The sequence below is a fragment of the Dendropsophus ebraccatus genome, chromosome 3 (assembly GCF_027789765.1).
Source record: "Dendropsophus ebraccatus isolate aDenEbr1 chromosome 3, aDenEbr1.pat, whole genome shotgun sequence".
NCBI classification, from domain to species: Eukaryota; Metazoa; Chordata; class Amphibia; order Anura; family Hylidae; genus Dendropsophus; species Dendropsophus ebraccatus.
Window position 1 is genome coordinate 81076498 of NC_091456.1, and position 17603 is coordinate 81094100.

A 17603-nucleotide genomic window follows, 5' to 3' on the forward strand; every position below is an offset into this window, starting at 1 on the left:
GCGCAATTTTTTTTAAATAAAAAATTAAAAGTTGCACATGATAAATGGTCTAAAAAAAGGCAGCTAATCTAAAACCAGGACCCCCTCCTGGGGTGAAAACTCATGGCAAACGTGGCGTAAACAGAAGAAATCTAGCTAATTTGCCATGATAAATGCTGTGGAAAAAACACACTGTGTGCAAATATTCGGTATTAGCCAGAAAAAGAGCACAAACACGTTGATACATATGTGTGAACAGCTTTGCACAGTCAACTGTGTAGGTTCATTGTCAATTGGCATTTTGTTTGTTGCTTTGCAGCAAAAGGTATAAATTAATATTAGTAATCCTTGCACTGTTTGTAGGCCTTTAATAACTATGTGATGTGGCTAACTATGTAAATGATCGATGTATATATAAGTACTTATCTTTTATTAGAATATCAAAAAGAAATTATTTCAATTAAAAATATATAACAGGGGGGCTGGAGCTAATACAAATCCCCATGAAAGCGGTGGATTACCTAGGTTCTTATACATAAGGTACTATATCACAAAGTAAATAACAGAAAAAATGGGGAACCTATATATACACATATATACTGGGCACTGGGTTGATACTGCATACAATAAATAAATAAATCTCACAGTAAGTACATAGAAAGAAACACCATCCACAAATAATACATATTACCCAAACATGTCCTTAGTATATGAGTCCACCTCACCATACACCCGACGCGCGTTTCGCGTGTTGCTTTATCGAGGGTGATGTCCCAAGTACTGAGCTCAAACCTTATAAACCCCATGCAACCAATCAAGCACATGCCCATCATGTGTATCATATAGAGCAATCAGTAATGCCGAAAAACCGGAAGTGATATCCCTCTGTCATGTGACCTTGCTCCGTCACATGATCATGGACACATGTCCACATATCCAGGTTATTCCTACACATAAATTGATTATGACCATAATGACATAATGAATTTATGTGTAGGAATAACCTGGATATGTGGACATGTGTCTATCATGTGACGGAGCAAGGTCACGTGACTGAGGGATATCACTTCCGGTTTTTCGGCATTACTGATTGCTCTATATGATACACATGATGGGCATGCTTGATTGGTTGCATGGGGTTTATAAGGTTTGAGCTCAGTACTTGGGACATCACCCTCGATAAAGCAACACGCGAAACGCGCGTCGGGTGTATGGTGAGGTGGACTCATATACTAAGGACATGTTTGGGTAATATGTATTATTTGTGGATGGTGTTTCTTTCTATGTACTCACTGTGAGATTTATTTATTTATTGTATGCAGTATCAACCCAGTGCCCAGTATATATGTGTATATATAGGTTCCCCATTTTTTCTGTTATTTACTTTGAGATATAGTACCTTATGTATAAGAACCTAGGTAATCCACCGCTTTCATGGGGATTTGTATTAGCTCCAGCCCCCCTGTTATATATTTTTAATTGAAATAATTTCTTTTTGATATTCTAATAAAAGATAAGTACTTATATATACATTGGTCTTGCATTCGTAAATTTTTTCTTTTGGTTTTTATGTTGGACAGTTTTGGGTGCGCATAGACCGCACTATTTAGGCCTTATATAGGATTAATAACTATGTAAATGATGTGGCTTTAAGGGTATTTTAAATTTAAAAAAAGAACAAACCACAGCAAAACTTTACCTACTCTCCAAGTAGATGTCACTTCCTTTTTTTTATTTTTTTTAGCAAGATTTTAATATATTAGTAATGCTATTTTATATGGATATATATATATATATATATATATATATATATATATATATATATATATATAATTATTTTTTTCCCCTCTTTCCTTTCTATTTGTATACCCAGGGCCAGATTACTCTTTTGAAGGAAATGTGCTACAAAAAGGGTGTTTAAATCAAGTTTTTAATGTTAAAGTGGTATATTTTGATTAACTGGTACCAGAAAGTAAACCCTGCTCGCTTGCTCCATGTTCCTTGCTCGCTGATGGTGCTAGTACACGCATCGGCAGCAGCGGGTAACAGCCGGGGGGGGGGGGTCTACCCTGAGCGACGGCAGCAGATTGTTGCTATCTTATTTGTTTGTCTTGTATTACATGAGATGATTATCGGCCATAATGGCCAATAATCGTTTCCTGTAATAGGGCCTTAAGCTATTGCCCCTCATATAACCTTTATTTAGTCTAGGTGCATATCATTATATATTTTATGTGTGACAGTAGTGTAATAGTTGTATGATATTGATACACCTCTCCTATTGCTACATAATGCTTGGTTAGTTCTTAGTTGTGGTGACTGTAAATGTTAGGGGTCAGTAACACATTCCGTGCACGGTCTGCAATTACAGATGATGTGCTACGGAACGGACATCGAAACTCCTAAATCCTCTTTCATGATGACGCGGGAAGCTCTGACACTGTTTAAATCTTAGTTCTACTGTATTGATACTGTATTGTTTTGCTGGCAAATTTCTTCCAGAGACGGCACTATTCTTGTCTCCAGTTTGGGTGGGGTTTTTCTGCTCAGTTTCATTCAACTGACTGGAGCTAAACCACACCTGGGCTGGAGACAAGAGTGGTGCTGTCTCTGGAAGAAAGTAGCCGTGTTCTTGTAGCACTGAATGATCCCTTTAAACTATTTTGAGTTGTGGCATCATCATTGATGATGATATTGGTTAATGATGATGAGAGTTTCATTCCTTAGCACATAGTTCGTAATTGTGGACTGTGCACGGAACGTGTAAATGACCCCTTATTGAAGTGATCTTTATCAAGTAGTTGCCTAAAGATACAAAGTATCCACTAAAGAAGTATCTGGTGAATTTTGTCTTCTAGGGAAAATGTTAATGTGTTAAAAATGGTAAAACCAAATGAATAAAAGTAATGGATGTTTGTTGTTATATTTCCTAAATCTGCATCCACATGACTTTCATGGATTATTCCTCACAGTCTTTTCATACATTGAGGAAAGACGTCTATTCATTAAATGTCAGTCTTTGTTCAGCTACCATTGCCATTGCAGTATTAGAAACAGGGAGGATTGTTGTTCTGGTGAATAAGATGACCCCAGCAAGCTAAGCAGAGAAACTGGGAATAGGCACCATGCGTCATCTATTTAGTGGTTCCAAGACTGACCTAAGACAGTTCAATGAGCTGCTATGATTTGTTGGCACTGTTATATCCTATGTACAACTGCACTCTGTATGCAAGCCATGTTTTTGGATTTTTAGCTCGATGAGTCATATACTGCACCCAACTTGTATTTGTATTATTGCAGACACATTCTCTACATTATTGTACAAGTGTTGTCTTTCTGAATATAAGAAATATCACTTTTTCATTGCCAGCAATGGATGATATTAAAAGCATGCATGCGAGTTGTGGTGGTTACAATGTGTGGCTTCCCTTTGCTCTGGGCCATTCTGTGCTATAATAATAGAACCTATGTTGTTTTATAACTTTATCTTCTATATACTTTTTATTAAGCAAATGATTAATGAATAGTTCTAGAATCATTTCTTATCTGAGAAAACTCCCATTTATTAAACAGTCCTTGCCTGGAATCATTCTGTTATTTATGACTAAAAGGATGACTACTGAAAGACTACTGGACTATGATCATGGTTTTAAGATGTTGTTTCCTTCTATTTTTTATTCTATTTTAATTTTATTACTATTCTATTGTAGGGTGCCTTTAAACTCACCAGATCCGGGCGGCCGTATTGGTTGTTATCCAGCCTAATTGGACATATACACTTTAAAAAATATGATTGAAGGATTTACTTTATTTTGAAATCCCCTTTTAGGGTGCCTTCACACACGGGATCTGCAGCGAATTTCATGCTGCAAATTCGCAGTGAAATCTGCTGCGGATCAAGTACCAGTTCATCCCTATGAGAATACATATTTGCAGCGGGATTGACATGCCGCTGCGAGTATGTAACTTAACCTCCTCCCCGCATACATTACCTCCTCCCCGCTCCGGCTTGCTTCGGGGGTTCCCACCGTCTGCTCGTCCCGCTCAGCCAATCAGTGCTCTGCCCCGCCGTAGCCACTGATTGGCTGAGCAGGATGTCCAGCCGAGAACCCCCAAAGCAAGCCGGAGCTGGGAGGAGGTGAGGTATGGTCCGGCTGGTGGGGGCTTAACTTACATACACGCAGCGGCATGTCAATCCCGCTGCGAGTCTGTATTCTCATAGGGATAAACTGGCACTGGATCTGCAGCGGTTTTCACTGCAGGTTCGCTGTGTGAAATCCGCTGCGGATCTGGTGTGTGTGAAGGCACCCTAAAAGGGATTTTAAAATACAATAAATATTTCAATCATCTTTTTTAAAGTGTATATGTCTGATTAAGCTGGATGACAACCAGTATGGCCGCCCCCTGACACCAAGCTTTCCAGACCCCTGAATCAGAAGTATTCCTATTCTAGGCAGTGATGCAGAAATGGGGAAAATTACACTATAAGAAATTTATATAGGGTAACAATTTGTTAGTCAGGAAAAGGTGGGTGATAACCCTTGGGAATTTTCTTATTGCAATCTCATGAGTTGCCTACTTTAGGATATGTTCCCACTGGGCAGATACACTGTGGATTTTCTGCTGTGAAAAATCCAATGCATATCTGCTCTGTTTAAACATATACTGACTATAGAGGAATACTGAAGGTATACTGGTAGTATGGAAATTTCAAAATATTACTCTTTACTTGCCGTAGACTGGTAACTAAGCATTGGGGCAGAGCCACAGCTGCATGAGGTTGAGCTGCCTTCACCCTCTTCCCAGCCACCCACACATTGGCAACCAGAGTGCCAGCCTTTGCACAAAAGGGAAAGTCCCACCAAATAAAAAAAAAAAAAAGGCAGGAAGCCAGGGGCGGTGCAGGGAAATAATAAACTAAAAGGGGTTATTCAGCGCTACAAAAACATGGCCACTTTCCCCCTACTGTTGTCTCCAGTTTGGGTGGGGTTTTGAAACTCAGTTCCATTGAAGTAAATGGAGCTTAATTGCAAACTGCAACTGAACTGGAGACAACAGTAGGGGGAAAAGTGGCCATGTTTTTGTAGCGCTTAATAACCCCTTAAATGTACCTATCCTTGTGCCCTGTAGCACCACTACTGGGTCCAGCTGACAGCCACCAGTGACCCATAGCACTCCTAGCTGCAATAACACATATCCACCTGAGTGGTTGCCCGCTCAGCCAATCAGTGACGGCGGGACACCACCCCAGTCACTGACCAGCTGAGCGGGCAATAGCTCGTCCAGGTCGTGATGTTGCAGCTAGAAGAGCCCGGTACGTGACATACCCAGTCTCCAGCTGAAAATGACTTCCAGCAGCGGTCAGTGGGACCCTGGAGCGGTGCAGTGGAGCCATGAGGACAGGTGAGTTTAGGGTTTTGGTTTTATTTCTTAATAATATGTTCTGATGACACATTCCCTTTAATATATGCATTTTCTATTATCTTTACAATGAAGTGAACTTGCTGTAGATATAGTCCAAGCATGCAGAGTTTATATACATGTGTTGCAGTGTATTGCTGTTTCAGGCTGTGAATGCTTGTAGTTGTACAATAGCAGAAAAAAGCAGGTTACTACTGAATGCTATGCCATGCTTTTTCTTTTCATAAAAGTCTGATATGAAAATTCTCACACTCATATTGGTTAGTATTTAAGTTTTAGGTTGCAGTAAGGAAGAGATTCCACTGTTGCAAAACAATCAGTGTTGTCTTTCCTGTCTTGTACAATATTGGGGAAACACTGCCCCCAGTGGTGATAAATGTAAAAAAAAAAAATAGATTGCACAAAGCTGCTTTTAGGGTGTGGAACAGAGTTGTATTTCTATGATTGCAGAGTACTAGAGGCTGCAGACACACTTGATAGTACTATAGTTCTATGATGTGCTTTAAATTACTTCTTTGCCAGCAAGAGACAGAGTTCCCATTATGCTCCAGTGCTGTAAATCTATTTATTTAAGAGCCATAAAGTGAAATGTGTGTACTGTAGCTGATCTAGGAATCTGGCAATCAGGAGAGGGATTACTCACAAATAATGGGACCGCTTGCTTCATGATGCTCAAGCTTTTCCTTCCTTGAATAACATGGCTTTTTTTCTGTAAAGAGCCTTTCATGAATGTTACTTTCATGAGTGTTACTGGAACTCAAGGGAATCCCCTTTCCATTTGGAAACTTTGCTGTATATAAAGTTACAGGCGAGATGAAACGCTGATGTGAATAACACTGAGGCACTAGCTGAGTGGATGAATGAAAGCAGTTTCCCATTAAGAGTAGACCTTGGTATGTATGTACATCACATCTCATGGATGAAGAGGTAAAGGACCGTAATTTACTGACGTATTTAGGGGATTACGCTGCTCCATGATGGCATGGAGGCTAATGAGATGAGCTTTAAAGCCAGAAAACTGACTGTTTATTCAAAAAAAGTATACGGTCACATGAGATCTGAGTATATTTTTATAGAGATGAGTGCACTTACAGTAAGTTTGGGTTTGTGCAGTATTTGAATACCAGTGGCTGGAGAAGAGGGATGCAGCCCTTGGGCTGTCTGGAAAACATGGACTTCCAGTAAGCTCATCTCTAGTTTTTACCTTTTTATTGCAGTATTGTTTTTGTTTTTTAGTTTTTTTTTTTAATGTTGTAGTTAGTTACTGTTTTAAAGCGACCCTGTACCCACAATATGCCCCCCCCCCAACCCCTTCTACCTTTTGGATAGCTGCTTTTAATCCAAGATCTGTCCTGTATTCTGTTTGGCAGGTGATGCAGTTATTGTCCTGAAAAACAACTTTTAAACTTGCAGCTCTGTGTCAAATTGGAGTGGCCTAGAGTGTGTGCACCCGAGCCTTGCACCGCCTCTCCATCCCTCCTCCACACCCTCTTCATCACTAGAAATCCCCCGGCAGTATTTTTTCTATTCATCACTTGTGTGAACACTGCACAGGTGCCTTAACGATCTAGCACTTGTGCAGTGTGATGAATAGGAAAAATCCTGCCCAGGGCATTCCTAATGATGAGGAGGGAGGGGAGGAGGAACGGAGAGGCAGTGCAAGGTTTGGGCACACACACTCTAGGCCACGCCAGTTTGACACAGGGCTGCAGATTTAAAAGTTGTTTTTTTAGGACAATAACTGCATCACCTGCCTAATGGACCCCAGTACAGATCTTGGATTAAAAGCAGCCATCCGAAGGTAAAAACAGTTTAGAGTGGTCAGATTATGGGTACAGAGTCGCTTTAAAGTGACAAATGACAACTAATCTATCCAAATAGTTTAGCAAAAGTGGCCACCGCAACAGAATTGAAATAAAGTGTTTGTTACTTTAGATTTGATAGATTTATGGCGGTTTGAGATGAGCACTATCACTTACAAAAAAAAAAACTCCAACCGTTCTCACTAAATCGGGAGATGTGCATGCTAAGCACGTTTTCTTCCAGTTCTGTAGAAAATGATACAAAAGACAGTTGGGGTCTAAACACTCAGACCCTGATCAATCAAAATTTTTGAAATGTCTCTACATCAAACTTTTTTGTTATTTTTTGTTTTATGTGACAGGTACACTTTAACGGGGTTAGTCATTCCCATAAAACCTAATATTTACCTACGCTGATCCCTGCAGCTCCCTGTCATCTTTTTTCCCCCCAGTACTCACCAATAGTTACTGTGATGCATAAACCCCGCAAGAACTGCTCACTCAGCTAGTCACTGGCCACAGTGGTTACCCGCCACAGTCAGTGACTGGCTCACCAAACAGTTCCTGCGAGGTTGATGTGTCCTTGGAAGCAGAAGTGAGCGCCGGGGATCAGGAAATATTGGATCAGCAGCTGTAGAGATTAAAAGGCTTTAACTACTGCAGACATTTTTTTCATAGTTCTACAATGTCAGCTTCAACATGGCACCATGTCCCAGTTGTGTCAAGGCAGATTCTTCCGCTTGCTGATAAATGGGACATTCCCTTAATAAAACATCCTTTTTCTGTGTTTACAGATGTTAAAATATCTCCTGTCTAGTCGCCAGATATACATGAGAGGATACTTGTAACGGTGGCTTATCATACAGAGGCCATGTCTCCTTCCTGATACAGACACTTGTATCAATCATTGTGCATGGACTGTGATAGTATAAAGCTGCATATAGGCTTTTCGTTTGTCTCAAGCATTTTTTCCATTCTATCTTGTAAATGGGTGGTGGTGGGGGCAATGAATTATTTCTTGCACCAGCGCATAGTGGTTAAATTCGGTGAATTTTTTGCATAGACCCCATCTTTAACAGTGGGAGAGTGCTCAACATTTTTTGTATACTTTCAAGTAGTTGGGAGTTAAAGTTGCACGCTTAGCTACTAGCTTAAATACTCCTTAGTAGAGGCAAGCATGCTCGAGACCAGTCATTAGGCATTTTAATACCAGTGGCTGAAGAAGTTGGATGCAGCCCTAAAGAGTCCAAGAAAACATGGATACAGCCTATCATCTCTACTCTTTATTGTATCATCATTCTCCCTAAGATATACTCCTTTAGGTAGAAGGCAAATTTTTTCATGACCGAATTAACAGAAATTCCAGATAAGATTTACTGTATTTATTATACAATGTTCTTCCAGAGACAGCACCCCTCTTCCTCAATTTGGTTGTGGTTTTACAGCTCTGTTCTATTGAAGCATGTGGAGCCAAGCTAGACTTACACACACAACCTGAGGACAGATATGGCGCTGTTTTGGAAAGAAATCACCTATGTATTTCTAATCCTGGATTATTCCTTTAAACCCTCTCAGGACCCGGGCTAATTTTGGTCTTAAGGACCAGAGCCCATTTTTTAAATCTGACCTGTCTCACTTTATGTGGTTATAGCTTCATGATGCTTTAACTTATTCTAACAATTTTCCAGCGTCATTATGCACGCAGCGATACCAAATACAGTGGTACCTTGGTTTAAGAGTAACTTGGATTAAGAGCGTTTTGGTTTAAGAGCTCACAGTTTTTCAAAATTGGGGCTTGGTTTAAGAGCATTGCTTTGGTGTAAGAGCTCCCTCTACTGGGTGGGAGGGGAGTGGAGGAGGAGCATAGCGGCATCTACGGCCCTGTACTCAGACCCAGGAAGTCTCCCTCACCTTCCAAAAATATTGCAGATCCACTTCAGGCTGGGGCTCACATCAGAGGACAGGACTGTGAAGGTAATCTCTCCATAGCTGTAACCCCTCTTTCCCCGGACAGAGAGCGCTGCATGTATGTGCCCACATCTGCCCTGCTCATTCCTTCCTGCTCCCTGCAGTCTCAGTCAGGGAATAATAAGATATATATTTATATTTATTTGGTAGAACTTATAAAAACTTCTCCTCATTCTAGGATTAGATGTTTCCATAACTATACGTTCACCGTGGACTTCACACTGTGAGTTTCGCAGCAAATCCGCTGTGATATTCTGTACCATTATAGTCTATGGCCAGATTTTCATTCTGCTGTGAGAAAGTAGTGACAACCATATTTAACTAATTAGCTGTTGTGGGATAAAAATAATAAACAGCCAATGCTTACCTGCCCACGATCCCCGACCACACTTCTTCAGTCTCCTGGTCCCTGCACACTAACGGCCCACTCAGCCAATCAATGAGCTGTTCTGCCGCAACGAGTGATTGGCTGAGCGTGCTGTCAGTGAGCGGGAATCCAAATATTCAAGCAGGAGCGTGGACAGGTAAGTATAGGATTTAAAATCTGCTGCGGGAATTCAGGGCCATAGAATATAATGTTACGAAGTATCTCATCAGATATGCTGCAAAACTCGCTGTATGAAATCCGCTGTGAACTTACGTTTGAACCCACCCTAAAGGTTTTTTTTTGTTTTGTTTTTTTTTTAAAACTATATAAAGCAATAAGCTATATTTAACTTTCTTGTTTTCCATAGCTATCATTCTCACAGAGCTCCTGGTCTCACTGCTCAACCCTTCTGGGGTCAGCATGGGAAATTGTACACCTAACCAGTCTTTGACAGCAGAGGAGTTTCATCTCAGCCATTGATCGGTGGAGCAGGCATATTTATGTACAAACCCCAAACCTAAAAGTGCCGGAGCCTTGTGATAATGCCATGTGTGAACACAACCGCAGTAGTCCTTGTAACCTTTATGTCAAAAGGGACAAAATCTGGCAAATTCTTGGAATAAACAGAACTCCATGATGAATTCAATAAAACATTGATATCTCTGCATGAGAAGTGTATAATAAAGTTGCCAGCCATTCCCTAGAGATGTAAGACATTCTTCTGCCCAGCATTGATATTGGTGGCTGGAGCCTCATTACAGCTCTGGAAATGATTGCTCAGCACAGGAAGGAAATGCTTTCATGTCCGACTTATTCCCAGTTTCCATCAGCTGCTTGTGCATTGCATCATTCACATATAATCTGAGGCTATAAAATGAAGGCCGCTTACTCTGTAAATTTAAACTATGCTTACAGACATCCAGTGCCTGGAAAGACAAAATTAAAACCATGCTGCGAATGTGGCTGCTCAATGTGACCATTCTTAAAACAAAAACTTGTTGCTCAGCAAAGTAACCTACAGAATATATACTAATGGCTAATATATGTGGATAATCAGTGTGTATTGAGGAATTGCTGTTAATGCCATTCCCTTATCTAAGTAATACATGATTAAGGGTCTGTTCACATGTACAGACTCGCAGCTGAAATCTTGCTGCGAGTTTTGCAGCGAGATCAGCTACGAGTCAAGGTCCTGGCAGGTCCCAGTACTACATACTCACAGCTGTCTGAAAGAACGCTGCGAGTATGTAATGCAGCCACCCCCTTAACCCCTTGTGCTCCCGCCCGGCTCCCGCTCCTGTCTGTATATACATTACCTCTCCTTGATGCACGGGATCCCGGCGTCCTGCTCTCCCTCACAGCCAATCAGTGGCTGTGGCTGGGCAGAAGAGCAGGACGCCGGGACCTTTGCAGGAGAGAGGTAATGTATATGCGGAGCGGGAGCAGAAGGGGTTAAGCGGGCAAGGAGGCGGCTGCATTACATACCGCTACATATTTCAGACCGCTGCGAGTATGTTGTACTGGGACCTGCCAGGACCTTGACTCGTAGCTGATCTCGCTGCAAAACTCGCAGCGAGATTTCAGCTGCGAGTCTGTAAGTGTGAGCAGACCCTCAGTGTGTTTTACATTACTGAACCCTATTCTTTTACATAAGTGCAGAATGGGTATGCACTTACACTATATACTATGGGGGAGATTTATTAAACATGGTGTAAAGTGAAACCAATCAGATTCCACCTTTCATTTTTCAAAGAGTCTGTGAGGAATCTCCCCCATGTTTATAGACGTTATAGAAACTGATTGTGATAGTGTACAGCAGGATCACTATACATTTACTAAGAAATTGTTGAAGTTTCACCTTTTTCCTTAGCCTAAAGAGATTAACCCATAAACCACCACCTTCTCTTATGATCTAAGACTCTCATAAGACAACAAATGCATTACTGCAGGGACTAGCCCCTATAATTACCAATATGGGCCTTATACAACTGACTGCTAAGTATGAAAGATGGGTCTGTGCTTCACTCCTGAGTGGGCTGTGGTGGGGCAGGCAAAGGGCTTTAAAGCGGTTCTACAGATTATATGCATTTCATTTAGTACTGGAATGGGGTGATTGAAACGTTCCTTAATTGTAAATGTTAATAGTGAGGAGTGTATACCATCCATGTAAAGATAATTGGGAGAAGGGACACAGTGGGATTCTGGGGCATTCCGGTTTAATATTACTTGTCCCCTATCCACAGCCTAGAGGACAAGTATGAGATTGCAGGGGAGTGCGACCTCTGGGCCCCCCTGGGGATCTTTAGAGTGGCGTCCCGACTGCTTTCATTTGAATAGAGCTGCGGAACTAAAGGAAAAGTAATATTAAAAAACCCTTTAACTATTAAAATGTGTATCAAATACTTAAAGGTCTAATGCATGTGATGCACAATGATGTTGCTGGTTCCTAGTGAACTGATGGTCAGACTTCTTCAGCTAGTACATCCATTCCTCTAATGTTGGCATAAAATACACAAAGCCTTATTGGTATGCATGCCAAATAGGCCTGCTTCCATTGGTTTGTGTGATGTATCCTGGTGTACACTCTCTAGACTGTGGATCCTACGGACTCTCTAACCCTTAGAGCATAAGCCAACATATTTCAGATATGATGAACATGCCCAGATAAACACACAAATCTTTAGACTGTGTGAGTAATGTAGAGCAAGTGTTTGCCTATTGTCTTTTGTGGTCTGGATTATGTCACATTTGTACAGAAAATTGACACAACCACAAAAAATGTCTTCAAATACTTTTTCTTTATTTCACGTTCTTCATACTTTGTATGAAAAATAATTGCAGCCATTGCTTTTGCATGCTTTAAAGGGAATGTGTCGTCAGGAAATGTCAAAAACTAATTTTTTATAATAAACATATTTTTTGAGAATAACCCCCCCCCCTTCTTTCATGTCACTAGCATGCCAATAATGCCTCTGTGTAATAGGCCCAGCAATCTGCTGACACAAGAGCAAAATCATCCATAGTTTTGACAGTGATCGGTCTGTCTAGAACCATACTAAGCCTATTAAAGGAGAAGTCCGGTCTCCGGAATTTTTTTTTTTAAATTTTTGGGCACAGGGAGGACATAACAAACCATACCAAATCATTTCTCCCTGTGCCTCTCCAGTGCTGGATCGCCCTCCGGGATTTCCAGCAAAGCAGACCCAGCTGATAGACTGCCCGCACAGCCAGTCAGTGACTGGGGCCGGGGGCTGGTGCAGTCATTGATTGGCTGAGTGGGCTGTCCATTAGCTGGGACAGACATTTCACCCCCCATAGTCGTGACGTCATCACAGCTTGGAGAAAATGCCTTACCAAGGGGGTCCCGGGGCCGGTCATGTAGCACATTGCGGCCCTGGGGAGATGTAAGCAATGCTTATTTTCACCCCTGCCGGCTGTCACATTTTGGAAATGAAATATAGAGAACGCAAAAAAACTATGGTGCTCACTATGCCAACGCTGAGCAAATAAAGTGCTCATAAATGTCCAAATAAAAAGAAAAGTGAATTTATTTCTTTAGATCAGCACAGTGTAACGTGTTTCTGAAGTGTAGTCCTCCTTTCGTCACATACAAATCAGTGCATGTACTTTTTAGAAATGGCAGGACTTCTTTAATAAGCAGACACTTCGGGGGAGATTCATGAAAGGGTGTAAATATACACCTGGTGTAAAATGCCCACAGCAACCAATCACAGCTTAGCTTTCAGCTCTGGTAAAATATAAGAGGAGCTGTGATTGGTTGCTGTGGGCAGTTTACACCAGGTGTATATTTACACCCTTTCATAAATCTCCCCCTTCATGTTCATTAGAAATTACATTTCAGCAGTCACCTCACTAGCATTCCCTACAGGTCTATGGTGTACAGCAGGGGTCCTCAACTGGCGGACCGCGGTTCGAACCCGGACCGCGGAGGCCAGCTGTCCGGACCCCTGGTCAGACCTCCTAACCGCCCCGGATCCGGTCCGTCCCGCTCCCTACCGCACTGCCTCCCGCCCCATAGGCGTACTGTCCTTAGATGTCAGTACGCCTGTGGGGCTGGGGGCAGTGTCGGTCCTGCCCCCGGCTGATACGCGCTCTCTGGGAATGTCCCGGGGATTCCCCAGCAGAGCGCGCACCACAGACCTCAGTGTACGCTGCCGGCCTGTCCTTCCCAGAAGTGCAGGCCGCCGGCGTACGCTGAGGTCACTGATGCGCGCTCTGCTGGGGAATCCCCGGGACATCCCTAGAGAGCGCGTATCAGCCGGGGGCCGGACCGACAGGAAGAGAAGAAGACAGCCGCAGCAGGGAACGAGGTGCTAGGTGAGTTGTTTTTGTTATTTTTTTTTTCTGTCTGGGGGGCATCTACAAGGGGAGAGCGCACAGGTGGACTATATACTACAGGGGTACCTCACAGGGGGCTATATACTACTGAGGGGGCTATATACTACTGGGGGGAGCGCACAGGGGGCTATATACTACAGGGGGGACCTCACAGGGGGCTATATACTACTGAGGGGGCTATATACTACTGGGGGGAGCTCACAGGGGGCTATATACTACTGGGAGACAGCGCACAGGGGGCTATATACTACAGGGGGAGAGCGCACGGGGGGGCTATATACTACTGGGGGGAGCTCACAGGGGGCTATATTCTACAAGGGGAGAGCGCACGGGGAGGCTATATACTACTGGGGGGAGCTCACAGGGGGCTATATACTACAGGGGGAGAGCGCACAGGGGGGCTATATACTACTGGGGGAGCAACAGGGGGCTATATACTACTGAAGGAGAGCGCACAGGGGGGCTATACACTACTGGGGCAGCAACAGGGGGGCTATATACTACCAGGGCAGTCACCCCCTTTGTACCTAATATCAAAGGCCTGGTGAGAGAGAAAAAAAATGCCAATTTTCCCGCTAATAAGCAGCAATTCTGTATATAAATAGTTGAACGTTTGTGACAAAGTAACAAAACACGTTTCCTACTGATGTTAATCTCGGACCTTCACCTGACAATAGACCCCGGTAAGTGGACCTTCACTAAAAGTTGTTGAGTACCCCTGGTGTACAGTATAGTATATAGATCAGGACCCATCATTTACAATTAGTGATAAAGCTGTTCTCCACCCTGCACATGTCAGTGCCATACAGCTGCCATTGACTGGAGCTCGGGCAAAATGGCTGCCCCTATAATCAGGTACAGGAAATAGAATTCATCAATATCAGTATCTGGTTTGAGTTAGTAAAAAGAAATCTAGATCATACATTCCCTTTTATGTGTTCTCTGCTGTTACATGCTGCTACACTGGTTTATGTTTTGATAAATTCAGGCTTATACCAGACAGAACAGTTATTTCAAAAGAAATTTTTGTGTAAAATCATCATTTATTTAATGCCTCAATATGTTGTGATAAGTTGAGAAAATTTAAATAGTTAAACAACTCCTTTAAAAGTATTGTCCTACCCCAGCAAACATATTACAGTTGATATAAAAGTCATACTTGTCCCAATCCCTGAGGCCTCATTCACACGTTCAGTGGTTTTTCTGAGCTGCAAAACTTCACTGTATTTTTTTCCGTGGAAAATCATTCATATTTGCATTCGTTTCTGTAAAATGTGAATAGTACTTGTTTGCATAGATTCAATCCATGACGTCCGTAAAAATACAGATCCCATAGCCTTCTATTGGTAATCCGTACCGCATTCATAATCCACACTAGGACATGTCCTTTTTTTTAACGGAACGGATTGCAGATTAAAATTAACACGGACCGTGTGAATAGCCCGATATGGAATAATGTGCTCTAAGTTAAACCATGATTACGGATGCGCAATTACAGACAACTCTATGGGACGTGTGAATAAGGCCTTACAGCTGCAACTTCAATGCTCTTGGGCCTGGCCTGTTTCCCGTACCTTATTAACTTCATACAAACTGCCCATTTAGCCAATTAATGGCCACAATGGTCACAGAAAGAGAAGTGAGGGACAGGCAAAATCAGTAAGCGTGGTAAGCCTTATGTGCCTTGCACGCTACCCACACTTGACAGCGCAATATCTCGGCATAAACCATTTTCAGCCCCCCCACATCTAGCCAAAGTTATATGTTAAAAAAAATAATAATAAATGAATTCCAAACCTGCCAAAACCACAGCTCCTGCCCCTATCTGAATATGTCCTCTCTAATAATGACCATAAAGGAAAGCAAAAAAGGTTTAAAAAGAAAAAAAATCATGTAAGTGCTACCACTGCAGACGATGAGAGCAGTGTAGGTACATATAGCTTCCAAACCTGTCCTGCTTAGATGGTCCCTATTTCAGGAGAGTTTTTGAATTGTCCAGGGAGCGAGGCAAGTATGCTTGAATTTAAAAATGCTGAAAATGATAGACCAGCAGATGACCAGTTCACTGTTGTTTTAAGGAGCTTTCCTCGAAAAGCACACATTGTTCCTTGGTTTTGTTTAATTGAACAGTTTTTCCCCCTTATGTGAATGACACTCTCACGCTCTTCTTGTTTTAGTCAATTATCTGATAAGAATGGAGTTGCTGGAGGGGGAAATGTCTGACATCCGTATTTAGATGTCCTTAGGAAACAGAATTTGAGTGGCTTTGGTTTCTCTCTCTCTTTTTTTTTTTTTTTTTTAATATTATAAAAAAAAAAGATAAAGATCATCTTCAATATGAAATAGTTAATTTTAAGGACTGCGTACCTAATTGGTCATTTGTGTAAGACACTTTTTTTTTTTTTTGCAACCTATAACTAGAAAGTGCTTTTTGCAGTATTTACCACACTATTATTATGCGTAATCGTGTAGTGTAATCGTGCCTGTGAGAAAAGGTGAAAAAAGAGCAAAATAAAAACTCCAATGATCTTGTTTGGTTCCTTCCTAAGGATTCACATGTACCGTATCGCAGCAGATTTGATCTAGATAACTGAAAATAGCATCAAATCTGCTGTGGATCCTGTACGTGTGAACACACCCTAAAGGGATATTCTGAGTAGGAACTTTTCTCTATCGTTGTGCTAATAAAAAATAAAAAAATATACACTCAACTTTCTTGCTCCCACTGCCTCTCTCATGGAGCCGGTTCTGGTAACACTTTGTGTGAATGTGGTTGTGTGGCACGGCCCGATTAATGGCTGAACACTACTAAAGCATATTTTAAGTTTTCCGCCTGGGTGAGCACAATAATAAATAAATGCTGTGTGCAAAATTTGCATACTGTTATATTTTATACTTGGTGCTGGGTATGATGATTAAAAAACATCCAAAGTAAGAATTTATGAGTCATGCAACCTGTCTTGCAATGCTCACTTACTAAATTATTACTATTATGAAGGTAAGTATTCTTTTTGTCTTTATAATAAGGACTGAAGTAAGTGAATCTTTATTGGTACTCCATGCCAGATAAGGCAATTCAGATCAGTACTTGGGAAAAGTAAATATAAACTTTTAAAAAGTTTTCTTGCCTTTCTAGCAGGAAGTAGAACACCAATGTAGCGAGACCGCTATAAAAGCACTTTGTAGTTATCCTCTAATAACTTCCTGTACAGTGGCACTTGGTGCTAGTTTTGAAAGTCCTCTTTATACAGCCATATGATACTTTCATGAAGATCTATATTTTTTTTCCACCAGATGTTATGCATCTAGGGGAGAGTAATATAAGTTGCATGCTACAATGTTGTATAAAATGAAAGGATGGGGGGCAGAGAACAGCGCTAAAAAATTGTATGTTTGTATTTTGGAATTTGTCATACCACCATGGACATTAGTCCTGAGACAGACATATGGTCTGGTGGTGTAAATATTATTATTTTTTTTTTTAATTCTATTTATTAATTTTTAACATGGAGAATACAAGCATTGTTCAGTAACAAAGGCATTTAGGGTAAAGTAGATGACAGAAACATCATATATCTTTATTATTACAGAGGAGTAAAGACTTTTCCTGTGTATGAACTGCACCAATCTGACAGCAATATAAAGTGGACTAGAAACTCAGCAAGCAATTATTAGGCTAGGTTTACTCACAATAAAGTAAAAGACAA

At 41.5% G+C, this 17603-nt stretch overlaps 1 protein-coding gene across 3 annotated transcripts in view; it reads left to right on the forward strand.

Moving 5' to 3' along the window:
* LOC138785786 (lysophosphatidic acid receptor 1-B) overlaps positions 1-17603 on the forward strand; it is a 107164-nt gene that overhangs the window by 80625 nt on the left and 8936 nt on the right. The gene's annotated exons all lie outside the window — the stretch shown is intronic.